The following is a 26,711-nucleotide window of genomic DNA, read 5'->3' as shown; positions in this document are numbered from 1 at the left end:
CTCACAGGCTGAGCAACCCTGCCCTCCAGGGGCTGGCCTGCTGCCGAGGGCAATGGAGTCTCAGGAAGGACAGCCACATCCAGCTAAGCCCTTGGGGTAGAAGGGCATGGCCTCTAGAGGCAGAAAGACCACAGTTCAAACCTCACCTCTTAACACAGGGAGAGACCATGTCACACCCACTAGTTTGGCAAGAAGCACGAAGACAGGCAGCCACCAGAGCCAGGGAGGACCCGGAGCGACTGGAACCTTCGTACGCTGTGGGTGGGAACGCGAGATGGGGCAGCGCCGGGGAAAGACGGTGTGGCAGGCCTCGCGGGGCCCCGCAGGTCCGCTCCCACGACCGGCCCGAGAGCAGGAAAACACGGGTCTACACACGCACCGTGCACGGCCAGCGGATGCCTGTCGCGGGACCAACGTGGAAACGGATGGCAACAGAGCCGCACGACAAAACATCACTCAGCCACGAAACAGGACGAAGACCGACGCGGGCCCCAACACGGATGCGCCTGGCAGTGAAAGACGCTGGGCTCAAACGACAGGTGAGGGGCCTTTGTCCACGTCAAATGTCCAGAAGGGAAACACCCAGAGCGACGGAGAGGAGCCCAGTGGTCCCTTCAGGGCTGGGGGCGGGGTTACAGAGTGACGGCTGACGGGGCTTCCCTCCGGGGGGCAGCAAGGTCCTAAAACAGACCGCGGTGGTGGCCATGCGTCCCAAAAGCCACCGAATTACACGGGTCAGGTGAGTAAGTGGCACGGTATGGGAATCCGAGCCCGACAAAGCTCTTACAGAAGAGACAAGCCCACTCCCTGGCCTCCGTTTCCTTCCAGGGAAACAGACTTGCGGTCCACCCTCCTCTCTCCCCACGGTGTCCCGCAAGGCAAATCGGGGTGCCGGGCACAGCGACCGCCAGCCCTCCTGGGGGCACGCAGCAGATCATCACCCTGCCACGTGGGTCAGCTGCGCCCCCCCCGGCCCCAGATCAGGCCCACAGCCCCCCCCCCGACTTCCCAGATCTCGGGCATCTCCCCCCTCCCATCCCAGGCCTCCCACGCTGCCAGCTTGCTGCCCTCACCTCCCCCTGCGCTCTCCTGGCCCTGCCCCTGCCCAGCCACAGTGGCCCTTCACTCAACTCCCCGGGCTCTGCACACACGCATGCCCCTGCTGCGGTCAGGACCCCCATCTGGGCAGACGGGATGTTCCTCCTTGCCCCGCTCTAGGCCCAGAAGGCCCACAGGTCAAGGCCTGGCCTGCAAGAGGCTCTGTCTGGGTGGCCGTCTTGAATGGAGCACTGGGAGGGACAGCGGGGCGGGGGGGGAGAGGCTCGGGGGGTGTCAGGGTAAGAGGTGGGGGCCCCGGGAGAGATCGCAGAGCCAGATGTGAATTCAGAGCTCAGATGCTCCTCAGGACCTGCTCCTAGAAGAAAGGCCGGAGGCCAAAGAAATCCTCTCTGGGGTGGACCAGGGCTGGGAGCCACATTCCCCAGCGGCACACAGATGTTCTGGCCGAGGGTGGGGGGGAGGAGCTGGTGTGAGAGGGAGCCCAGGGCTGCCTCCCCAGGAGCTGGGGCACAGCCAGGAGCCTGCAGCTTGTCACCAGGGTGACAGCGGGACGAGGCCTCACCCCAGGCCTCTGCCCCCCACCCCACCCCCGGCCGGGCCTGGCTCCACTCTGGGCCTGGGTAGACCACATGTGGGCTCCCAAGGAGGGCACCCAGGTGAAAACAGACAAGGGAACTGGTGTGATTTCTGTGAGGCTCCACAGAGGGGTTCCTGGTGTGGTCCCGAGTCCCCTCCAGGACCACGGGTACCTTCCAAGGGACACACAGCTTCTCTGGAGAGGGCGCTCTGGGTTCTCGGGGTGGTGGGGGGAGGGTGGCAATCCCTTCTCGTGGGTCCTTCTGAGGACGGCAGGGACCCGGGGATGTGGGCACCCCCACACAGCATGTGACACGGGGCACCTAAAAGGGCCCCACATATTTACAGCGGGGTGGGGACGCTCGACCTGGCCGGGAGCCTCGGGGGAAGCACCTGCCTCCTTCCCCGCAGCAGCAACTCCCGCTCACCTGTGCCGCGCTCTGCTCTGGGGGCCTCCAGCTTCCCACAGCCTAGCAGCGGCTCCCTGACCCCACAAGCTAGGCCAAGGCCTCAGCAGGCCCCTCATAGCCACTTGGGCCTCAGCATCCTGCAGCACTTCCAGGCCCTTGACGGGAAGTCCCATGATCCTGGGGACCCCAGCACTCAGGCCCCTTTCTCCAGATTCCAGATTCTGGAAGGCGGTGGGGACTGGGGCGGGCAGCTGCCGGGCCCTTTCCTGTCCAGGCCCTGACACCTGCGTGGGTAGGCGGGTCGGTTCTGGAATCCAGCTTTCCACACATCACATATAGGGGAGCTGACGGTCACCAGGGCCCGGGAGGGAGCCCTGGAGGGCAGCTCCCCTAACACCCACCGGGACCACCATTTCCCTGAAACATTCCTTCCCATCAACTCATATTTAAAAAAAAAAAAGATTTTATTTTTAAGTAATGGCTAAGCCCAATGTGGGGCTTGAACTCACAACCCAGAGATCAAGAGTTGCATACGCTACCGACTGAACCAGCCAAGCATTCCCTCATCAACTTGCTTTTTAAAAACTTTTTAGGGGCGCCTGGGTGGCTCAGTGGGTTAAGCTGCTGCCTTCGGCTCAGGTCATGATCCCAGGGTCCTGGGATGGAGCCCCGCGTCAGACTCTCTGCTCGGCAGGGAGCCTGCTTCCTTCTCTCTCTCTCTGCCTGCCTCTCTGCCTACTGTGATCTCTCTCTGTCAAATAAATAAATAAAATCTTAAAAAACAAAACAAAACAACCTTTTAAAGATTTTTTAAAAAGCCAGTATCGGTCACCAGCCACAGACGTTAACTAAACCTATCTACAGGGATTTCACACTAAAGCACTACCTTCTTTATCCTCAATTCTGAAATCCAAAAGGGTCTGAAAACTAAAAAGCAATGCCATGGGCTTATGGCAAATTCTATATTACATCCATTTTAGCACAATTAAAAAAAAAATTCTGACGTTGGATGAGAAACCAGCCCTGAGCCATCTCCTTGCAGTAGGGCTAAAGAAAGGGTCAAAAAAACCACAAATTTCTCTCTGTGTGATTTCACTGTCAGTTAGGGCCGCATCTGCAGGTCCCTGAAAGGAAGTCACCCCGTGTGACAGCGCCAGCCCACAGCTGGGAAACACCCACCCGGGGCCCAGAGACCAGGGCTCGGCGTTCACGTCTAGCTTCCACCACGGACAGCTGTGTGACGTGGGGCCAGTCCAGTGACCCCTCTGAGCAGTTTCCTTGTTTCCCTGCTCCTGATACGGAGAGGACGGGCAGCCTCGGGACAATGGGACGGAAGCCCTCGGGAGAACGCGCCACAGACAATTACTCCCATTACAGCAGGATGAGAGTAAATCACTGTCGCCTTGGCCTGGCTGCCTGATGCTGGGCAAGGGAGGACACCCGAGGGTTCTTTCAAGAGGTCCCTGCCCTGAGGGACCTGGAGCCTCACAGGGGAAGATAAAATTGGCCCACAAGGACAAGCACCTGCTAGTGACAAAAATGAGACCCAAGTATATCTGCAGGTGGAAGGAAAGGGGAGGAAGAGAGTGACAAGGTGTCAGGGAGCAGGCAGGGAGCACGTGGGATTGTCCTCAAGCGGCAGAAGGAAGGGTGACAGTCCTAGCTATTTTTGTTTAGGAGAAAAGAGAGCACGGCAGAGTCAGAGCAGGTGCTTAGGGCTCCCGGCCCAGGAGCCTGTCTCCAAGCCCAGCTTGTTCCATCCCATGGTGGCTGTCCGTGCTGCCCCCACATCTGTGCTCGGACCAGTGCAGTAGCCTCTGGCCCGCTTGCCCAGCTACCACCCTCCAGATACTGCCTGGACCGTCACAAGGGGCTCAGCCTCTCCTCTTGTTACACTGTGCTCCTGCTCAAAACCCCCTCCCTGCTGCCCGTGGCTAAGAGAGCAAAGTCTGCCGTCTGGACGGAATGCCCTGTTTCATCCTTTTTGGATCCTGAGCTCCCAAACTTAGATGGCAGAGAGAAAAAGTAAAGAGGCGCAAACTCCAAGTTCCCACCTGAAATGCTTTTTGACAGACAAGGAAACCAAGTGTCTATTTACATAGAAATGAAGGAGTGGAGTCTTGGTGAACAAACTTGCCTCTTTGGCAGGTTAAGCCAGGATGCCTTGACAGAACACACAGCAGGCCCCTCTGTTATGTACTCTCCGTGCCCCACCAGGGGACAGAAGGAACCCCATACCCCAGCTCATACTTTGCCCACTCAGAGGCAGCCTGGCCAGAAGGCCAGTGCCAGGACCCAAGCCCAGAGAGCAGGGAGCTGGGCATGGGGGTGCCAAGAGGTGGTGTATGTGTGTGGGGGGGTCCTCTGCAGGGCTCTTCAGAATCAAACAGTGGCATCCAGGGTCATCTGGGGGTAAGCGCACAGCACCTCTAAAGCCACCGGGTCCTCCTACAGTACAGGGGGAGGAGTTGGCGCTCCTCCTCAGGCCAAGCTTTTGGCCAGGGGGACTCACGGCCACCTCCTTCCCAACCCCCCCATTGGCCACCACCTCTTCCCCAGGCCACCAGCAGACACGCCTGCCCTAGGCTCTGTTCATTCACTTCTTTTTTGTCTCTTTCCTTGGCTGCGAGGTCAGCTCCTAGCCGGCGGAGGCTCCTGTCTATGCTGTCCACAGCCAAGGGCCCCCTCACCCAGCCCCGCGGCAGCGCCTGCCCCCAGGCGGCACCTGGGAACAGTTGGCTGAGAGCGGACTGTGTGCCCTTCGACCGCCACGCACCCACCCACTCACGCGGCCACAGAAGGAAAGCCCGCTTTTCTTTCCCATCAAGGGACATGCGGGCTCCTTTCCCGGACATTCTGTGGGCCTGAGGGTTACAGCAGAGAGGAGGGACGGAGCGGGCGGGAGGCTACAGGCCCAGACCATCAGGGCTGCCTTCCCGGGAGGTGGGACCTCTCCACAGGAAGACCCACGCCCCGGGAGTGGGGAACCGGTGGGCCCTGGCTCAGCGTCCCAGGACGGGAGGGTTCCCCAATCACACAGGCGCTGTTGGCAGGAGGCTTGGAGAAAGCACGTTCCGTAGATCACTGACTGCATCTGGAAAGTACCCTATCCGCTCACCACACGTCAAAGGCACAGTAGAGACACACTTGAAGACAATCATGCCTGCCTTGTGCTCTGCTCAGACCGACTTGGCTTACATGGCCGCAGAGCGCACACACCGCCGTCCTGTGGGCCTTGGCCTCTCAGCCGGAACGGGGTAGGGGCCCTGAGAATTTTCCCGCTGTCCAACCAGGAGATGGAGGCACTCGATTAAGGGGCTCGCTCCGAGAGGACACGAAACAGGGACACTGGGACCAGGTTCCTGACTCGTGTGACATGTGGCCTTGATCCAGAGAGAAAAGTGCCAAACAACCCGGCATACAGAGGTGTTTACTTTAGCCCGGCCAAGGGGCTGGCGCTCTCACGACCACCGGCAGCTGGAAAGAACACAGCTAGCTCCCGTAGGTCTCATCTTCTAGAACCACAGTCTGACGTGCTGGCTTCTCTGGGGTTTTCGGCCCTAAACTAGGATATGGATGTGGTTTTTGAAAGCTACAAAGCCTGGCCTGCCCCTCCGCAAGTGAACGGGGGGCCTCAGTGTGTTCCTACAATCCTTCCCCAGAATGCTGACCCCAGCCCAGCCCTCATCCCCCTGTCCTGGAATCCTCTGTCCATCCGTTCAGCTTTCCCACCGGGCTCCGTACTCTTTGGGAACCAGGACTGGTCCTCCCCCGTGTCTGGCACATGGGAGGTGGCCAGTAGATGGTAGACCAATGAACAAATCATATCTGGTCCCTCACCTGACCCCACAGGAAGGAAGCTGCTGGCCCAGGGTCCTGTACTGGGGTCCTGGGACCCCTGACACAGGGTGGCCCACTATAAGGCTGATGGCCGGTCCTCAAGCGCTGTGGATACATAGTCGCCCTCAGCGTTCTGGGAAGGAACCGCAGCACGGAGTGACCTTCAAATTCAGTTAAAAATGGATCTTGCTGATCTTAATAAAAGATCCATTTAGCTTCTGAATGAGGGAATGCAAATTCCAGCAGGTCCCACCCCGTCTAAACACGCACATGCGGCCTCCAGGACTCCCTCCCAGGGCCACTGGGGAGCATTTGTGCAGGACGGTGACCCACTGCTAGGAGAGCTGATGTGGCTGCTCAAGGTCCGGGCAGGCCTAGCTTCCAGCAGCTTGGGTGGGGGGGGACAGGGCGGAGCAAACCAAGACACCCCAGTGCCCCCTGGCACACACAGGCACTGCAGTCCCCCAGGGCGGGGGTCTGGGGGTAACGTCCAGCGCTTCCCTTGCTCTGGGCTACCTGACCCCGCCTTCCACCCAAGTGTACAGTCCGACCTGCACCCTCCCCAGGCTTCTCAATCGTGGAAAAATCCAAGACAGGGACATTCTCTCCTGGTCACCGAAACTGAGAGTCGCCCCTACTCAGGACGCCGCAATGCCTGTGCGTCAACACAGACGCCCAGCCCTTCCCCAGGCCCCAAGGCCAGAAGTCCTGGAGACCTGGAGTCTCCCCCACTCCTTCTGCAGTGAGGCCCGCCTAGCCTGCCAGCTGCTCTACCTCAGCTCCGTCCCCGCCCGGTGTGAACGTTCACATGTTCCGTACACAAGCACCACGGCGGCTGACGAGAGGGGGCCCCACTGGGTGTTCCAGAAAATACAGCCTCTGCACGGAAGCCCCTGTCTATGGGGCTGAAAAATCCAGAAGCGCTCCTGGCCCCAAAAGCATCCAACGAGGACCTACAGACCAGAAGTGACTGAAAAGCAGCTGCTCACGCTTATTAAAACAGGGCAGAGGCTCTCATTGTCTGCGTCCTTCCCGCGGTGGTCGGGGTGCTGCAGGGGCCTGGGGCTTCCTGAATGTTCTCTGTCGGGGAGACAGTCGTGGGGTCACGCTGCAGCAGACGTCCGGATTCTCTGCTCCCCTTCTCACATGCACATACTCATACACACATGCACACCCCCCCCCACACACACACATGAGTCTTACTTCCTTAGAGCGTAGATAAGCAGTACATACCCAGAAAGCTGGCAAAACTGTGATGCAGACGAAGACAGATACGTGCCACAGCGCAACGTTCCAAGACTCTGAACTCGGAGCTACAGCCAGGTCCCAGGTCTGCAGACTGTCCACTGTGTGACTCAAGGCAAGTGACATAACCTCTCTGGTCCCCAGGAAAGCACAGAGCTGTGAGGTCGTCACGCCCAGCTCTCCCTTCTCAGCCACCACTCGGGCCGAGGCCAGGGCCACCGCCGCCGGCTCCCAGTGCTCTCTGCCGGGCCCCCTCCTCCTTCCAGCTTGGCCTCCCCAACGCCACACAGAAAAATGCTCTTAAAACCGCTTTTGTTAGGTTGCCTTCAGCCCTTGCTTCAAATACACAATGGCTTTTTATTGCCCCAGTGAATGGAGCCCAACCTCCTTTGTTGGTTTCAGAAAGAAAAATCTTATATTAAAAATAATAAATCACCTGAAATGTTGTCAACCTAAGACAGCTGACTTCCCCTCCTTGTCCACAAGGCACACACGCAGAGGCACATGGCTGTGATCACGGCGGGTAGACAGATCTGCATCCCACTTCCCACATGTCATGTCACTCCGCAGCCTTTCCCATGCTGGGCAAGAGCCTCCACATTCATCGGAGGGCTGCTGGCCCCACGGCCAGACACATCAGAGCAATCGATGTCCTCAGCCCTCAGACTCTCACACCACAATGCGTCTTACCAAGCAGTTCCTGAAATATACTGTGCAGAATGGCAATCTGTCCTCTCTTTAGAAGGCCATTAGTGTACGTCAGAGCATTAAAGGCACTGATAAGGGGCGCCTAGGTGGCTCAGTTGGTTAAGCGATTGCCTTTGGCTCAGGTCATGATCCTGGAGTCCTGGGATCGAGTCCCACATCGGACTCCCTGCTCGGCAGGGAGTCTGCTTCTCCCACTGATCTCTCTCCTCTCATGCTCACGTGCTCTCTCTCTCAAATAAATAAATAAAATCTTTAAAAAAAATATTTAAAGGCACTGATAAGTCCTGCAGCACCCAACCCTGTATTGATTTCTTTAACCCACAGTTCCCAAACGTATGTAAGCAAGGAAAGAAGAGTCACCTCAAAACCTGAGTCATTAGTGTTCCTTGGCACACATTTGGGGCATGCTAAGTGTCCGAGGTCACCTCCTACCCAGAAATGTTCCCAAATGCCCCCTGCTATCTTCCTCGTAATCCTCGTAATCCTGAGCCTGGTACTTGTAATCAAAAGTGTCTTCTGTCCTTTCACCTCTTGGAAGAAGAAGTTCATTGTGGTCCCTGTCACATGTAGACCATGAGGGGAGAGACTCAGACCAGCCCCAGTCCAGCTAGTTGGGGGACGTTAGGCAAACTGTTCACTTCTGAGCCTCAGTGTTCTGGTCTGTGAAACAGAAGCCCACAGCCCAGCACCAACATGTTCCGGTTCTAGCCGGTCCGGGTTTTCAGCTCACAGCTGCCGCAGAGACCAGAGGGATTACAAGTCTAAGAACAGCATCGAAGAGTAAACGTGACTTTTTTTTCCCCAGAGTAATTCAGGGATGTGGGGTCAGAATGCCTGGACATGAAGCCCAGCTCTGCTGCGCCCTGGCGGGCTGGTCCTGGCCAAGGCCTTGACCCTGAGCCTCACTTCCTCCCTGTAAAATGAAACAGGCCACACAGACACAAACACTCACAGAGAGAGCACACACAGAGACACACAAAGATACCCAGACACACACACTCAGAGACATACTTACACAGAGACACACACAGGCACACACATACAAGTACGTATAACACCGGGGATTGTGTCAAGGTCAGTATGCTGCTGGGGACACTGTCCTATGGTTACGCAAGATGTCACCACCGGGCTAAGGAGGCAAAGGCTGTACAAGCTCTCTGTCTGCTCTTTCTCACAGCTGTACGTAAATCTATGACGACCTCAAAATGAGGTTTTTTTTTTTTAAAGGAAACAGACTCACACCTACAGCATGGGGCCAGCACAGATACTCAACAAGGGGGTGCGTTTATCACTCCCTCTGGGCTGCCTCCCTGCCCAGTGGGTGTTCAGCAAACAAACCTTGAAGAATGGAGTGGGCGGAAGAGAACACAGAGCATGTCGTGGGTGCTCAAGAGTTTTCCCCATTCTTTGGATAAAGCCTTGAGAGCCCGGAGAAATGCACTCCTTGAGGCTGGTTTGCTGGGGACACCATCCCTGGGGGGCTCCCGTGGCCCCACAGCAGCTGGAGCCGGGTGGCGAGCAGGCAGCAGGCAGGCAGAAGCACTCTCGTTTGGGAAAGCATTTATTCAGGTCCCATCTCCTTCCCAGAAGGGCGGAGGTGGCTTCCAGCCCCAGCCCAGGTGCGAGCTGGGCTGCTCCCACCCCTGCCTGCCGCCTCCTGTCCCCGTCCTTTGCGACAGACGGCCGGTCCAGGCAAGCCGCTCAGAGACTGCCAAAGACAGTTTCTCCCTCCTGGTCTCACACCCCTTGGGCCACTTACTGCACGGGGAGCAGGGAGGCTCGGAGATCCACTGCCCCCCCCCCGCCCCCCGGGCTCCCCGCAGCCTCACGAGGCAAGGCCAGAGCAGTCCAGGAGGTCACTCGGTAGGAAGCAAAGCATGGGAGCCGGGGCGGGGGACAGGCCCAGGGTGGAGGCTTCCCAGAGGCAAATGAGGTTCAAGAAGGCTTAGTGCAGAGCTGTCCCTACCTGAGAAAATCCAGAAACAACCTTGGTGTGGGGCAGCAGGTGACCAGGGGTCGCTATGTAGCCAATAAAACTCCTTTTTCTCCAAGGATGGAGAGTGCAGGAGGAGTCTGGGTCAAACGGCTGGTGCTCTGACCTGCCCACGCTTCCCGATGAACGCCGTTACTAGGCCACTTTCCAGATCGGGAAATTACAGCACAGAGAGGTGATGTGACGAGCTCAAGAACACACAGCTAGGGAGGGGTACAGCCCAGATTTGAACCCAAGCATCTTGCTCCACCGTCCCCAGTCTTAGTCCCACTAGGAGACAGGCACAACACCCCACCTGGAAACGGTACATGGTGTGGCCGCACCCACAGTAGTGTGTGCACGCACACGCCCGGGCACAGAGACCACGGCTGGAAGCTCCGGCTTTCGCAACGGCGGGAGACTTTTCTCACTTCCTTTCTGGCTCTATCTTCAGAGTTTCCAGCACAGAACAAGTTAGACTTCAAGCAAAGACTAAGGACCGTCAGGTAAGCCGCCCTGATACCCTTGGTGCCGCCTCCCCCCTCTCCCCAGGCATGTTCCCCCCAACACCCACACACACTCTGGAAACTTCAGGGGCTCAGGCCTTCCAGGCCACCCTATCATACCCACGCCGGGAGCCCGTCGAGAGCTCGAGGGCATCTTCTCTGGCTAACACGTGTCTGTAGTTCTAGGGCAGGACTCACAGCTCTGTTCTGCTGCAAGGTCTCCTCGGCGCCCAGTGGCGCGGGGGCCACGGGGGGAGGCAAGGCCCTTTACCCTGGGAAGATATTAAAACGGTGCTCGTAACAACTTTGGGAAATGTTAATGCTGGGACGTGAAGCAAGAGCAAGACGAACAGCTGTACGGAGCGCTTCGCCTGGACTTGGGAGAAAGAAGGCGCGGACCATGCGTGGGGGGAAACTATGACGGTGGGGACAGGAGCTGTCTCTGAGCTGACGCTGGGCAAAAACGTCTCCTTTGTTCCTCCTCTGGACGTCCACAAGCTCTCCAACAGTCACACAGTCGTAATGTAAACTTAACAACCCTTCCTGCCAGGGACTATGCCAAATGCTTCACACGCACGAACCACCCCCAACCCATCTTGGAGGCTGATCCGATCACAAGTGTTTTACAGATGAAGAAACTAAGGCACCGAGAAGGAAAGATACTTGCTCAAGACCACACAGTAAGTGCTGGAGCCGGGATCCGTCCCTTCCAAATTGAAAACAAAAAAACAACAAAAAAACCGGTGTATGTGTGTGTGTGTTAAAATCCTATTTTGATACAGGGGCTCAAGAGTGGAAAAGAACTTTAATATTTACTGAATGTGTCCAGATATAGAAACGTGCCCACCCACCCTGCTCCCCGTTGAAAAGCAAGTCACACGTAAGAATCCCCCCGCGCGGCTGGTGGGAGGCGGAGACTCTGTGCTGGAAACAGCCTGTCGGGTCCCTGGATGGCTGAACAGGGTTAGGACCGGACCCAGCCATGCCGGTCCTAGGTAAACACCTGAGAGAAAAGAAATACTTCGATGCAAAAACCTGGGCGTGGGTGTTCACAGCGGCATTCATGGCAAAAGCCAAAAAGGGGCAGAGACAGTTCAAATGCCCACTTGCAGATGCAGGGCCCAAACGCAGCAAATCCACACGCCAGAACACCACTCAGTCGCAACGGAGGCAGAGGCGCCCACACCCGCTATACCGCGGCTGGACCTGGACGACAGTTGGCGAAGCTAGAGAAGCCTACGTGTCGCACGTTCCATCTACAACAAGTGTCTAGAACAGGCCCATCCAGAGAGACAGAGTCGTCAGGGACTTGCCGGGAGGGGAGGACGGGGTGTCTTTCAGGGGTGATGCAGAATGTTCTACTAAGATTAGACGGTGGTGATGGCTGTCCCATTCTCTGAGTATAATACGACCTCTGAATTGTACTCTTCAGAAGGGCACATTTTAGAGCAAATTATATCCCAATAAAACTGCAGTTAAAACAATTCCTTTAAAGAAGGGGGCACCTGGGTGGCTCAGTCGGGTAAGTGCCCAACTCTTGATTTCGGCTCAGGTCACGATCTCAGGGTGGTGAGATCAAGTCCCACGTCAGGCTCTGTACTGGGCACGTAGTCTGCTTAAGATTCTCTCTCTTCCTCTCCCCTCCTCTGCACCCATCCCCAAAGACAGATAAATAAATAAACAGAATGCCAACTCCTACAGGAAAAAACCTCCCATGGCTCGGAGGGGTAGCACCAGAGGTGGAGGGGCGGTAGGCTCATAGAAGGATGCTGTCTGCCATCTGGCCTCACCCCCCTAAGTGCCTTCTTTGTACCCGGGTCTGGGGATCTCATGGCCCCTCAAATCGTGAATGCAAACAGATCAAGATACCTGCAGCCAGAGGGACAGCCTTGGCTGATGAAGCGGAGAGGTCCCAGGACACCAGCATCCTGCCTCAGTGTCTGAACAGTGCCCCAAGTTCAAGGGTGAGTCCCTTTCCCTCCCAGGCCTCAGAGTCTTTGACAAAGTGAGGGCTTTTGTGCTCAAGAATCTCTGTGCTTCCTCCCAGTTCTAGGATTCTGAAGGGACACTCTTGAGATTTGCCTTAAATGCAAAGACAAAAGAAACAGAAGTTTCAATCATGGTTATAAAGTATACTTCATCGCAAATTCTATCTGTGTGACAGATAAAATATACATCATAGCCTGGGAGGGACACAAACCTTCTTAACAGTGAATACTTTGTGTAATAAGAAATGAAACATGACATTCCTAGGTGCTTATGTTCCAAATAAGAGAGCCACCAATATAATAGAGAGAGCTGTCAATTCTCTACAGTCTGTGGTTCTAACATAATGCAGTTTTCTCAACGGCATTAACAAACGTTTAAGTCTAGTATCTGTCTTACTTATGCAAGGCTGGATAAAGCCTCCCCGGGTGCAAGGACACACCACCTTGACTACCACAGAGGTCACAGGGCAGGCGATAGACAGAAATCGCTCTCATTTCCACTGACAACACAGAGAGAGGAGATCGGGCATGGAAAATGTTCCTGTAAGCATTAATAAGCTGGAAAAAGCCTAGTGGTCTCATGAACATTTCATCTTGTCTTACCAAAAAAAAAAAAAAAAAAGCAAGAGAGGGTTCAGGCGCAAAAGACATTACATTGCAAGGGCAAATGGGCTGGCTAAAAAACTTGTAAAAGGCACAGTCTCTTAAATATAAAACCTTTTAGGAGATCAGTCAAACTGATAAACCCCTAGCTAGGTAGACTCAGAAGAAAACGGGAAGGCACCAACGACCAGTAGCACCAAAGAGGGGACATCACTACAGACCTCACAGACATTAGAAAAACACTAAGAGAGTATTATAAAGAAGTGATGCCCATTAACTTGACTATCAGGATGAAAATGATAAGGTCTTTGAAAAACATTAATAACCAGAACCGACTCTAGAAGAAACCTCACAGGAGAATTCTCCCTCGGCACATCAAGACAGTGGCCAAGTCTCTTATCCATCGAAGAGCGTAATTCAGGGAAAGGTTACTGACTGGAGCTGGTTTTTAGACGTGGACAAAGCTGGTTTGTGTTGGCAGAGATGTCTCCTAGAACTTTTATTTATGGTGGTTTTTGAAAACTTATACTTAATGCCATCTTCGTTGTTTCTCTCACTGCCCCCCAGCCCCCTGCTCTTATCTTCTCTGAGACTCTGATCTTGCCAACAGTGCTTCCGCCAGCTGTGGTGCTCCTCAGGAATGCCACAGCCATGGACAGGCAAGTAATCAATACATAAAAGAAAAACCAGGGGAGGGTCAAAGGATTCCAAATTCCAATTTCAGCTACTTTCTCTATCTAGTGGGAGAGACAGGGCACACCCATGTGAGGCGCTCCAAAGACCACATGGGACCACATATAAGAGAGTGATAATTTACTAGCAAGTGTGAAACAGCTGCATATAGAGAAGTGCCTAGAGCAGCCAGGAGTGAAGTGAACCTTCGGCTGGCAGCAGTTAGCAGAGAAGGCCTCCTAGAGCAGGAAACAGGCAGAAAAGTGGAAGAAAGAACAGGTGTCAAGACAGAATGATGGGAACAAGTGTGGCGTTCTCAAGGAATAATGAGGGGCCGGCTCACGCGCACAGTTTACAAGTCTGTGTACAGGTAAGTGCACCTGTAACAGTGGCTTTTTACTTTTGGGAGGACACACAACCCGGTGAGAGTTACTGATCTTCTCCCCCAGAAAAATGCATCCATGCATCTGACTTTGCATGGAGTTTTGAGGGTTAAGAAATGTGCACATGAGAATGGGGATATAGTACCGAGAATAGTGGGTCTTTGTAAATTCTCCTAACTCGACTCTATAATGTCCCCCTTCCTGGGACCTGTCTCCCCCAGGGCCCCTCCTGGTTCACCCCGTTCCACTAACAGGGTCCAGACCCCTGTGTGTTTGAGGTCCACGGCTCAGCTCTCTGTAACACAGAGGACTGGGGAGGTAAGTGAATGACAAATCACAAAAACAGTTACGAGTCAACATTTACGGAGCCGGTGCTCTGGGCCAAGCCCTGGGACACATCCGCTACTGTGATTCTCGCGTAACACCCCAGACAGACAGACAAGCAGTCAGGTGGCATGTGTCTGCTAATGCCACCAAAGGCCAACATGGGTGTTCTCAGGGCCCGGAGTCCCGGGAAGGACCATCTACCACTCACCTCTCAGATGAACGCGGGGAGCCCAGAGAAGGAATGATGGGAGCTGGGGTCCCAGGTGCTCTGGGCTCTGCTTCCGGGTTTCCCATCCCCCACACTGCCTCCTCTTAGACAACGGAGGCCACAGTGGGTGGTGATGGTCATTTTGAACGGGGTCTGGATTCTCTGCAGTGGCGCCAAGGCTCATGGGAGATTAACCAGGGGCTTCTGCTATGGGCTATGCATAGCCCCAGTTGAGGCTCACAGGTCCAGGCGAGGGCGCACAGCATGTTCATTCCAGGGGACCTGGAGGCTGTGAGTGGGGCCGTAGATTCCTCCCTCCCATCCTTCCTCTGCTCCCACTGACTGGTCACCACTTCCGGAGTCTTGCCAGCTCACTAGGCCCTCCACGAGGGACTCTGCCCGGTGACATCCCCAGGAGGGAGGTCCTGAGATTGTCCTGGTATATGGGTGAGGGGCGTGAGGCTCAGAGAGGCAGAGTGACGTGCTGAGGACCACACAGGGAGCGAGGTGCCTACAAGATGTGACTCCAGATCGCCGGTAGCCGAACCCCACCACCTGCTCACAGAGAGCGGCTGCAGCCTTGGTCTCCCCATCGGTCTCAGAGGAGTGGCACAGTGCTTACTACAGCTTTCGGATGGGTGGCTGGGAGGGGCACACGGGGCAGAGTGGAGCAGCCCTTCTGAAGGGGAGAAATCTGGGAGGCAGGTGTCCGATGTCCTTGTCTCTCTCTCCAGAGCAGAAAGGCCCCTAGGCCTGCAGGGCTCTCAGCCCGGTGGGCGGGTGCCCAGACCCTCCCTGGAAGGCGGGGGTGCGGAGCCTGGACCTGCTCCCAGCCCTCCCCGCAGCCAGGGCCTCGGAGCTGCATGGCTGGCAGCTTCTGCTGACACCGTGTTCCGCCGGATTCCGGCCCTGGGGCCACTGCAGCCAGAATCACGCGCGATTCCGTCATGCCCCCTGGGGCCCAGAGCCAGCGTGTCAGCGAGACTGCTCCCTGCATCCCAGCCCCAGACCCAGAGGGGACAGAGGTGACAGCCATCTATCTCAAGGGGCACGGTTCCCTCCCGGCCCTGGGTGTGGCTGGGTCGCTGCACTGGACCCAACTAGGGTCCAGCCCCATGCAAGGGGACCAACCTTGTAGAGTCCCTGCAAGGTCACCAAGGGACCCAGCAGGAGAGACAAGTGCCGACTTCCCTCACTCACAGGGTCGGGAAGATAACGTCTTGCCAGCATTGAATGTGTGGCCACTGTCACTGCTGCTACTGACTGCCATTACCATCACACACGTGTCTCTGCGTCTCACGGAACCCAAGGCCCGGACTCGGCTCCACTCGGGAAGCTTGCTGCTTGTGGTCCTGCCCGCCGCGCGCTCTGCTTCCCTGGCTCTGCAGCGTCTGGCACACAGTAGGGGCTCCGGGAAACCCTGCTGGGTAGAACCCCCCCCACCACCACCCTGGCTGATGCCCCCCATATACACCCGCAGCAAAGGCGCCCCCTTCCGTGTCAATGCCCCATACACACATCTCCTAGGCAACGCCCCCCCCCAGGCTCCCTGCAGGGCCCCAGAGTTTCCCAGAATGCCCCGCAAAGGCAAAGGCAGCTCTTCCCCGGAACCGGGGAGCTGGCAGGCCCCCAGCGCAGAGTCCCCAAGGGCCTGGCTGGGGTCAAGCCACCAGGAGGTGGATTGGGCCCAAGTTCCAAAAGGCCCCCATAGACCAAGAAAGCCAGGGAGCAGGGAACATTTCTCCTGCCACCCAGAGAAACGCTTTCTCCATGGGAGGACTCAGAAAGTCTGCCCAGCACACTCGGAACAATCTCACCAAACAGGGTGGGGAGGGTTAGGAACTCCGGAGCAGAGTCTGGCGAGAAGTTTCCAGAGTGTGTTCCAAGCATGCTCAGCTGAGCTCCCGTAGGCTGCAGGCCAGATGCCGGGCTCCTGGGGGGTCCTCTGCGGAGGGCGGGCGGGGACACGGCTCTGGCCCTCCGACAAGGATGACATCAAAATGCAGGCACCCAGAAAGTTACCGGGAAGGGGCTCCTCTCAGACGCAGTGCCCCAAAGCAGCTGCTGGGGCAGAAAGAGCAGCCCCTGCCCCTGCCCCTGCCCTTGGCCCAGCCCCACCCCACCAGGCGTGTGGCTCTGGGGAACTCACTTCCAGCCGGTGAGCCTCAGGAGCCTTGATCTTCAGATGGGGGGTACCCCAGGTAGGACAGACTTCCGGAGTTCGCCACAGACAGAGGGGCGCACCTCCCTGCGACGACAGGGCCAGTCTGCCAGCAAGACCTTCATAAACATGCAGAAGCCCCCCAAATTCACGAAGTAATAAAAGCTGACCAAGTTAAGAGGGAGGAGGCACAAATCCAAACCATAGTAGCTACTAACCCCCTCCCCCGAGAGAGCGTGGTGGGGCGAGCACGCACACGGCCAGGAGCACGAACACCGGTGCGGGCTGGGGGATGTCAGAGGAAGAAGGGCGCCCCCCTGACCGCCCCGGCGCTCATGCCATCCTTGGGGACCCGCTGCCTTCCGGTTCAGCCGGCCTCCAGCCACACCCATCTCCTCCACCTGCCATCCTGGGGGCCCACCCTAAAGCCAGTCTTTAAAACCCCCGGAGAGAGGTCGGGCTTGTCCAGTCATCTGACAAGTGACAAGTTAACAGGCAAGCCAGGGTCCGGGTCGCCTGTTAACGGAGGCGGTCAGCAATCATGCAGCGCGGGAGCGCACGACACCAGGCTCGCGACCGCCCTACCCGGTTTTGAAAAGACAAGAAAAGCTCTTGCTGCCTCAAGAAGGGAAGGAGGGTCCTGCTACCAACCAAGCCTCCTGCTCACACACAGAGCGCAAGAAGGTGGGGAAAGAGGCTGCTGGGGGACAGTCTGACACCCCGCCACCCCCGTCCCAGGGCCTGTTTTTTCTACGGCCGGACCGAGGACCGAGGGGACAGTGGCCAGCTTTTGTACCTGGCTGGGGATGGGCAGGTCCGCGGGCAAACCCTCAGCTCGTGCACAAGAGGGGAAATGCATGCCCTTCTCGGCCTGAGGAACAGACTGAGCATCTGCAGGGCCGATGGCCCGGGGACACCCAGCCCCCTTCACCCCATCCCCCCGGGGGGCCCCAGGGCCGAGCTGCGTTCGGCTGGGATGGCGGCCCCTCGGCCCCTGGGGCAAGCAGCTCTATGAAAGGAGCAGAAGGCTGGGCTCTGAACCCTGCAGGCCTCCCTCGTGCAGCGGCCCCTGGATGTCGCACAATCACACAAAAGAAAGAACAGCACAGGACTGTGAGACAGGCCCTCTGGAAGGAGGACTGCAATCCCGGAGAACCGCAGCCACTCAAAGGAGTCAGATTAAAGGAGCCGGGGCTGCAGCCAGGGGCAACCCAGGCTCTCAGGCCCTCAGAGCCTCTGCTGCCTGAAGGCGCCTCCCGGCCTCCCTGGTCTCAGTGACCCCTGGGCTGCAGTCCCCAGGGCCCCTGTCCTGCTAGGTCCACGCCTGCCTCCCACCTGCCTGTGGCCAGCCCATCAGCAGCCACACAAGCCTCTTAATCCCCATCTGCGAGCCCTCGTCGGGAAGCCAGAGCCGAGGTTTACAGGGCGAGGACGGCCTATAACACGCCGCTGCCGTGCGTCTGATCGCTCCCCGGTCCTCCAAGGCCCTTGAAGGAAGCTGGTCTGGGACACCCACGGCAGCCTCCTGTGTGGCTAAAGCAGGACGGGGCTGGATAAAGGCCAGGTCCCTGGCAGCCCTGCACCCTCTCCAGGAAGGGCCGCTTCACCCCGGGCCAGGGGACAGGGACAGGCCCCGTAGAGCCAGACCACCCTGTTCTCACGTGTCGGCCCAGTCCCACCATTTGCCGTTAGTAATTTGATCCCAACGCCCAGGTTTACAAGCCGAGGCCTCTTCATCTGAAGAATGGGGCTCCTGCCACCTCCCCACAGGGCCATTCACCCTACCCTTCACGGTCATCCATATAACACATGAGGAGGAGAAAATGTGGACATTTTGAAAATGGCATTACCGCCATATAAATCCCCAAGGATGAAGATTTCTCTGTAGTCAATGTTTACTTAAACCCTACCCATTTGTAGGACCTCCATCAGTGACCGCCCCCGCCCCCCGACAGCCTTCCCGGACTCCCATTCCCCTCCAGGCCAGGTCCTGGCTGAGCCTCAGCCCTCCCAGTACCGAACCATACGCACCACGTCCACCCACGGTTCCCCCACCCCACGGGGCGGTACCCGGGCATCTCATGCTCCCCCCCGCCCAGCACCCTGGCAGGGTGCAGCATAGCAGCTAAACTCTCCTCTCTTGACTCTCACCAAACAGACCTCCAGGGGGGAACAGGTGCCCCCAGATGCTCCTGCTCCCACCCAGGGTCCCAGCAAGCCTGCCCTGGTTGACCTGAGCTCAGTTCTGATGGGGACCGTTGCGCCTTCCATCTGAGGCTGCCAGCATCCCCTGAAGGAAACCCAGCCCTACAAAGGTTTCCAGGCCGGGTTCCACACCAACCCGGCTGGTGGCAGAGAGCGGCAACCCAGGGCTGGGGCGGCCAGTGCTGGGCAAGGAACCTGAGAGCCCCTGGACTCAGCCAAGCCAGACCTCGCCATCGGGGCCTCCTCCGTGCAGCTCCTTAATCCTGCTCCAGCCCACGCGGGACGGGCCAGAAAGAGGAGATGGCTACAGCTTGGCAGGTGTGTAGAAGGCAAGGGGCCTGGCCACTCATCCACAGTCCGCTCCCATCTTACAACAGAAAACTGAGACCCAGACAGGGGAGAGTCTTGCCTGAGCCCACTGTGAGTGTAGGCACCAGAATCGGGGCTTCTGTTTTCCCGGGCTGGAGGCATAGTGAGTCTAAGGCCCCAGAAGCAAGGGCACCCCCTTCCCGATCCTTACAAGACACCCCTTTCTCCTAGAGAGAAGACCGACCCTCATCTTCCAACACCAATTCGACATCTGGAGACCCAGGCTGGGAGGTGCGGCTTTGGTCAGTGAGCAGACGAAACCACCTAAGCCCTGCCATGTCCTTAAAACCCCCAGGGGAAAACAGAACCCAAAGGGTTAAACAGAATTTCCGGATGACCCCGCAATTCCGCTCCCGGGTATCCACTCGGGAGAAATGCACAGAAACAGAAAGGAAATTCGTGGTTGCTGGTGGGGAGGGACGGGCAGTGACCACGCCAGGCATGAGGCTTCCTTCGGTGGGGACAGAGACGCTCTGGAGCAGACAGGGCTCAGGGCGGCACAACTCGGTCAACGCACCAAACCTCACAGAATCGGTACTCGAGAACGATGGATTCCATGGTGTGTGAATGACATCTGCACTGAAAACCACGGTAAACAAACACAGTGTCTTGTCAAGATTGGGGCAGGAGGCCTGCCTGACGGGCCCCTCCCTGCCCCGACACCTCAGCTTCCTCATCCCAAGGGCTGCACCTCAGGCCCCTGCCCAGACCGTCCTCCTGGCTCAGGGGACCGCCCCCAGCCGCCCGCCTCCCCCTGGCCACTCCGACCCCTGTTTCAGCCCCTCCCTGCACACCATCGGGTTTACTCAAGGGTGGGACCCCGAGGCCCAGAACGGTGCCTAGGACAAAGCAAGTGCTGAGTAAAGATAGACAGAGCGAAGGAATGGAATCCTTTTCGTGACCATCACAGCTTCCAAGATAAAAGTCCCGAACTCCCGGGCTATGCTTACAATGGCTTCTATCGGCAGCTCTTACCCCAGTGCAAGAGTCTTCTAGAAGCTTTCAAATACCAGGGCCACCAGGGCCACCCCTCAGAGATTCTGGTTTAAAAGTCTGGTCACTGGTATTATGACATCCACATTGATTCAAACTCACATCCCGTCACTGCCGACCACTCCTACAACATCAGCCTCCTCCCACTTCAAAAACCTATTTAAGGGTCTCCAGCAAACCCCACTCCCCACATCCAGGCCTTTGCACATACTCTCCCCACCAGGAGCACAGGACTCCTATGTGGACCTGGCTGAGAGCCCTTCTCAGCCTTCAGGACATAGCTTAGATGTGACCTCCTCCAGGAAGCCTTCCCTGAACGTACCAGTTTCCCAACCTCCTGTGAGCTCCCTGCAGACCCCAGCGCAGAACCCAACACACTGCACAATCATGCCTGGAGCTTTTCACCACCCCCTCCTACATGAGCACCCAAGGGCGGGGCCTCTCAGTGCCACACCACTGGCACGCAAACATGTGCTGAGCTCATGGGTAGAATGTGTGGCTCTCCAGGTGTGTTTCCCCAGGGCAGCTCTGGACAAGGGCAGAAGCCATGAGCAGGGAGGAGAGGCAGAACTACAGCTGTGCCCCCGTCACGGGACTGCCAGAATTTCTTTCAAAACCTCTACATCTAATTAGCTCATATTACTGAAAAAATAACTGGCATAAGGCGGCATTAGCTTATGGTCTTGGTGCTCCAGGTGTAGTGCTGCCCCCAGAACGGTGACCCATGAAGATTTTTCTGACCCTAACATGGGGCGGAATATCATGGTATTCGGGGGGCCCCCTGCATTTCACCCTGAATTTAAAACCTAGACCCTATGAAAGGGGGAGATACTGAACAAATCTGCGAACATCCAGGGACAGGATTCACGGGTGTGGGGAGGACCCCACAGCTGGCCGCGGCCACTCCGGACACCGCATCCACGCTTCACTGGGGCTAAGGGAGGCGATCTTAAATGTTCTCCCCACAAAAGAAAAGGAGCGACACAGTAAGACGGTAACAGACGTACTTATGTATCAAACCGACATGTTGTGTCTTAAACTCCCACAGTGTTATGTGTCCACCGTTATCTCAATGCAGCCAGAAGAAAAGAAAAGAAAATCAAGAAAACCTAGACCCCCGGAAGGCGCTCTCGCCTTCCCAACCCCACAGAAGAGACCGCCAGCCCGTGGCTGGAGGTTTTAGCACCAAGTCTGGACACGCTCTGCATCCTTCTCGTCGGTTCCAGCCACCCACCAGACCTCACCGGTGGGATGCAAGCCGCCTGTGACCCCCGAAGACCAGACTTTTCACTTGGGCAGACGGGGAAACTGTGCGAAGGTCATGTGGCGAGCAAAAGCTCCTTCCACGACAGCCCATGAGATGTCCCACCTGGGGCCACGTGCCCACCGGAAGCCGAGTTCCCAGGTGCTCTTCCTGGAGGGCCCAAGTGTCACCCCTTTCCACCATCCCAACCAGGCTATGGAGGCAGAAATGATGAACCCGAACTCCAGATGCAGGCGCTTCCCGGGCCCAGAAAACGTGCCAGCGACACTGGCACGCCTGCCCACGGCTTACAAACCCTCCAAAGACAGTCCCAGGGAGTTAACCTTCCAAGGGTAAGATCCCCAGAGACCTAAGCGGGGACGGGGCGGGTAGACCTGTAGTGTTCTGGCCTTGGCCTCCCTGAGGCCCTGCCCCTCCCTGCTTCCAGGGAAGGCTTGAGTTCTGGAAACCTGCTGCCTCCACTTCCTCTCTCCCAGGTGTCCCCAATCGCCTGCAGGTTTAGGACAAGGCCCGTCTGGAGAGCTTACTCCTCTGAGCAGATGGCTCCCAATTGGCCAAGAAAAGCCCAGCCCTCCCCTTGGAGGAGGAGGTGGTGGGAGCTTGAGAAAGTCCCAAGGCCCAGTCACTTCCCACCGGTGGCTGGGAGAGGATGTTGGTGTCGGCCCAGCCAGGCGGCCCCCTCCAGCACCTTCTGGAAGTGTCCCCCCTCCATTCACCTCGCTTAGATGTCCCCTGAGCCTGGCCCTGGGGAGGAGGGCTGCCAGGCCCGCCCGGAAGAGCAGGGAGCCGTGTGGGCGCAGAGAGCAGGGGAACACGGGAAACAGATGTGCGGGCCGGCCCTGACAGGCGAGTGATGACAGACGCTCTCGGCAGGCCTCAGATGTCAGCGTGGAGAAAAGAAAGGGGCCTCAGCAGCAACACCTGTTCTGGGCTCCAAGGCCACGCTCCAGGGGCTGGGCCGGGTGTCCCCGCAGCGAGGGGCCGGGTGCGGCTAGGGAAACAGCTGCACGCTCCATTACCCGGAGCGCTCCCCGGACAGATCACTGCAAGAGGACCGGGCGGCCAGCCCAACCCGCACGCAAGGAAAGCCCATCGATCATGCCGCAGACCCATCGGGGGCGACCCGCAGCAGGAGGTGCAGGCTGAAATCTGAACGCAATGCTGCGGGGAGCAGAGACAAAGAGCACCAGTTAGCAGCAGGGCAGCGGCCGTGGGGGGGGGGGGCAGGGACTGGAGAGCAGAGCCGGCTGTGGGGGTGGGGGGTGGGGTGCGGGGGAGCTTTTCAAGCTAACTCCAGCCTCTCAGCTGCTCCGGAGGCAGGGGAGGGGGTTGCAGAGGCACATGGGGGAAATTAGGACCATTCCCCATCCCCTCCCCAAGGCACTGCCACCTTTACAGTGGGAGTCCCAGAGGGGACAGAAAGGCAAGAGAGAGAAGAGGTTGGAGACCAGACGCCAGAGCCGGATTCCTGGGTCCAGTGCCAGTCCTGCTGTTACTAGCTATGTGAACTTGGGCAAATGGCTTGCCCTCTCTGGACTTGCTTTTCTGCTAAGGAATGGAGACGGTGTCACCACCCTGCACAGGGCCGCTGGGAGGATCCAGGAAGAGCGATACCAGGGAGGCACGGGGCACGGACTCTGTGACGCCATCATCATCACTATGTCCCCAGACGCTGTCTCGGACAGCCTGGCTCACTGTGCCCCCATGCTCTGAAGGGAGGGAAACCCAGCCCCCTCCCCCAGCAGAAAGGTGGGGGGCAGAGGCTGCAACAGCACAGCAGGTGGGAGCCGACCAGAGAGGCGACCCCAAGTTACCTGCCCCTCAGGGAGAGAGAGAGGAATGAACGTGCCCCGCATTCCGACTGCACCAGCCGCTCCCGCTGCAAACCTTCCCGAGGAAAGATCACCTCTACCTCTCAGGTGCGGCGAGAAGGACAAGTCTGAGCCAAGGTCACCCGGCCAGCTCCAGCAGAAGGCCGTGCCCTCGCATTCCTCCTCAGGGAAGGGGTGCCAGGCCCCCGAGAGTGTGGGCTGCAGCCTGCCCTGCCCAGCACCAACACAGCCCTGTGCCAGGTGCCAGCTCGGAGATGTGGGGGCTACGGGACAGGGCACACACACACACCCCCCCCCCCGCCCCAGGAAGCATGGAGTCCGGCTCCAGAGAAAAGCTGCAAACACGATCCCAATGGAGGGTGTCAGAGACACCTTTCTCTCCTTCTTTCCCCGTGTTCTTTCATACTGTTTGAGGCTGATTCACTAATGAATGAACGTGTACCAGGAACAACTGAGGCATCCCAGGAGGTGGCAGAGAGGAGGTTCCGGAACATGCCGTTCTGGCTCGGTGGTTTCCCGGTGGCCACCTGCCAAGGCCCCTAAGCCACTCCCCATCCCCCACCCCCTAAATCCTCAAACCACACACAAGAGACAGGCAGGACCCCGGAGCTGGGAGTCCCACTGGGACTGGGAGTCCCCCCACCAGCACTCACCCCTTGTGCCCACCCTGGTGCGGGCGAGCGGGGCAGCCCCCCCCGGCCCGATCTGCGGGAAGTCGTGTTCTCTGCTGCCGCTGTGCCCCTCCCACTGACACTGAAGGCACAGCACTTGCCACCAGATCCCCAGCGTCTGGAACAGTGCCTGGCTCAGAGCAGGCGCTCCATAAACATTTGTTAAATGAATGGGCGGAGGAAGGAAGGGCAGGAGGCTGCATTTCCGGCTTTCTACCGATCGTCCGTCAGCTCTCCTCCAGGCAGGAGTGGACGCTTCTCCCTCCTCTGGCTGCCGGCGCTGGGAGCCGCGCTGCTGCCTTCCCTGCTCCCCACCCCCACCCCAGGCCGATGGCCTCACCACCCACCTGGATCTCTGCCACCGCCCAGCCCTGGGTGGGTCTCTTCCCAGTGCGTTCCAACCCTTCTTTCAAGGACTTTTTCTCTCTCCCCTGTGCCTTTAACTCCAAGGCCTCGAGGTCACTGCAACCTCATTCCCCCTCATCCCCATGAGCTCTCCTGCCTCCCCCGGCCTCCGCGCCTCTTCTGCTGGACTCTACCCACCCTGCCACACTCCACTTACCTCCCAAGGCTACACTTCTCAGGGGGTGGATGGAATGGGGCTCGGGGGTGGAAGGCCTGGGTGGAAAGCCCACCCCAGCCACCTCTGCTGGGTCTGTGACCGTCGCCCATGCCATCAGACTCCTCGGAGTCTCAGTAGACTCGTTCGTAAGATGGGAATGACAGGACCTCATAGGAGCAAAGGAAGTAACTTGCTTTAGAAACGGTGCACAAGTGAGGACGCCAGTCAGCCTTCCCGAACGGCATGCTGACCTCTTCTGGGCAGACACCAGCTTGCATTTTCACCCCCAGGGGGCTACCGTCCACCGCCACCTTCCCAGCTGGACGCTTCCCTCCAGCTCCTCCTACCCGTGAAGCCCACACCTGGCAGCTCATCAAGTCCTGATGACTGAGCGAATCAACACAGGAAAACTCACCCCAGAGGGGATGTTCAGCAGAAAAGCACTCTGGCAAACCTCAGAGGAAGTGCTCTGACGACCCCGGACGCCCCCATCACCAGGCCAGAGAACCCAGCCATTCTGCACACCCAGAGCTGTACAGAGGACTGACCCGTATCCCAGAACACCCTGCCCAACACATGGGGTGGACGGGAGGGTCCCACCGTGTGCCAGAGACTTGGCTTTCTGGAGGCAGCTAGATGTCCAGTCTGTTCACATACTTGGCCCTCCAGGGGCAGGCCATCCCGACCCCCACTCCCCAGCCAAGGAGACCAGCCCAGGGAGGGGAAGACAGGATCACTCAGGCGCTCAGCGACCAAGAGAGAGGGCAGGCCTGGAAGCCGGGTCTATCCTGCTGCAAAGCCAGGTTCACCTCCCAGTTCTGGCCCTGCCGGAAAGTGCACACTTCAGATACCCAGGAAGAGACCCACAGGACAGACGGCCACAGGCTGCCAATGACAAGTTCAGCATCTGCAGTGGGGAGCAATCAGCGCATCCATTTGGAGTGACGAGCCCACCAAAGCCCCTAGGTACATTTCTGCGGTCCAAAAGGAACACTGGCAGAGAAGGAAGCCTGGGCAGAGCACAAAGGCCCAGGGCAAGCACTGGAGAGAAGCAGGAGAATGCATCCACTTTATAGACGCAACCACCGTGAACGAACCCATGACCCAGGAATCTCCGCACGTGGGCACACACACAGACAAGGGGCAGGCAAGACCAGAAGCCTCTCGAATGCATGAAACGATCATTCCTGAACAAGTCAGAGACACCCTTCCCTGTGCACAGGGCCCTTGGCTGGCCCCTCGCCAGTGGCTCCCACTACAGGCATCTCATGAAAACAAACCAGTTCCACCATCTCTAGCAGAGATGCCCATTCAGGGCCCCCCACGGCCATCACAGTGATCACAACACACCATCACCTACTCCCCCTGACCCGCTGGGGGCAGGCCCTGCTTTGGCCTTTGGAAAGCCAGATCCACAGTGAACTGAGCCCCAATCTGGCTCCTCCCAGGCAGGCAGCATGAAGGCAGGCACCTTATAAACGGGGTGAACGAAGCCCCCCACGACCCCTCCCTCCTCCTCCTACACAGCTCGCTTGCAGAGAAGAAAGACTCTCTTTCCACCGGGGGGGGGGGCACGTCTGTTTAGGCCACTGTCCCCCAGGTCCCAAACCCCCACGTCTGAAAATCTGTTTCCATCTGCTGTGAAGCAACCTGAGAGTCTCAAAGAACAAGTGTGAACTTGGGGGAAAAGCTGCAGGAGCTAAGAGGGGCAGGCGCTCTAGAGTGGAGAGGAGCCGCCACCTCTGCTGCCTTTCCAGCTCGGTGGGTAAGCGCAGGGACCTCCGGGTGACCTGCACGGCCGGACTAATTACCAATGTTATCAGGCGGATGACAGACGTGCCCCGAACTTCCTCTGTTTGATGGACTCCACTGCAAACACACTCAAGTTCAGGCCTGAGCCTGCTGTTTGCAGCACTGACCTATTCTTCCACAAGACCACTCCTGCCCTGGTCCCCCCACCAACTCCATGTGTCTCTGGCTCAGCCAGGCCCACACAGTCCCCACGCGCCAGCCCGGGGGGACCCCCGGGAGGGCACCTCCTGCTGAAACATATCACACAGAGTCAACATGACCTCCTCCCCTGCAGAGGAACAGAAAATAACAGGTCTTTCTTCCCTGCTGGAACCCCAGAGGCTGAAAAAGAAAACCACCGCTTAC

At 57.9% G+C, this 26,711-nt stretch overlaps 1 protein-coding gene and 1 long non-coding RNA gene across 6 annotated transcripts in view; both read right to left on the bottom strand.

Moving 5' to 3' along the window:
* The window catches only part of GSE1 (Gse1 coiled-coil protein), a 387,483-nt gene that overhangs the window by 358,600 nt on the left and 2,172 nt on the right, over positions 1 to 26,711 (bottom strand). The window lies entirely within an intron of this gene.
* LOC123391037 lies at positions 12,909 to 26,705 on the bottom strand. Its single transcript, XR_006605680.1, has 2 exons — positions 16,647 to 26,705; positions 12,909 to 16,442 (listed from the first exon to the last, which is right to left on the bottom strand). It is a non-coding gene; the product is annotated as an uncharacterized LOC123391037 (long non-coding RNA).

Source organism: Mustela putorius, unplaced genomic scaffold (assembly GCF_011764305.1).
Source record: "Mustela putorius furo isolate JIRA1106 unplaced genomic scaffold, ASM1176430v1.1 tig00000174_pilon_pilon_pilon, whole genome shotgun sequence".
Lineage (NCBI taxonomy): Eukaryota > Metazoa > Chordata > Mammalia > Carnivora > Mustelidae > Mustela > Mustela putorius.
The sequence above is the reverse complement of the archived record's forward strand: the minus strand, read 5'-3'. Positions and strand labels throughout refer to the sequence as shown.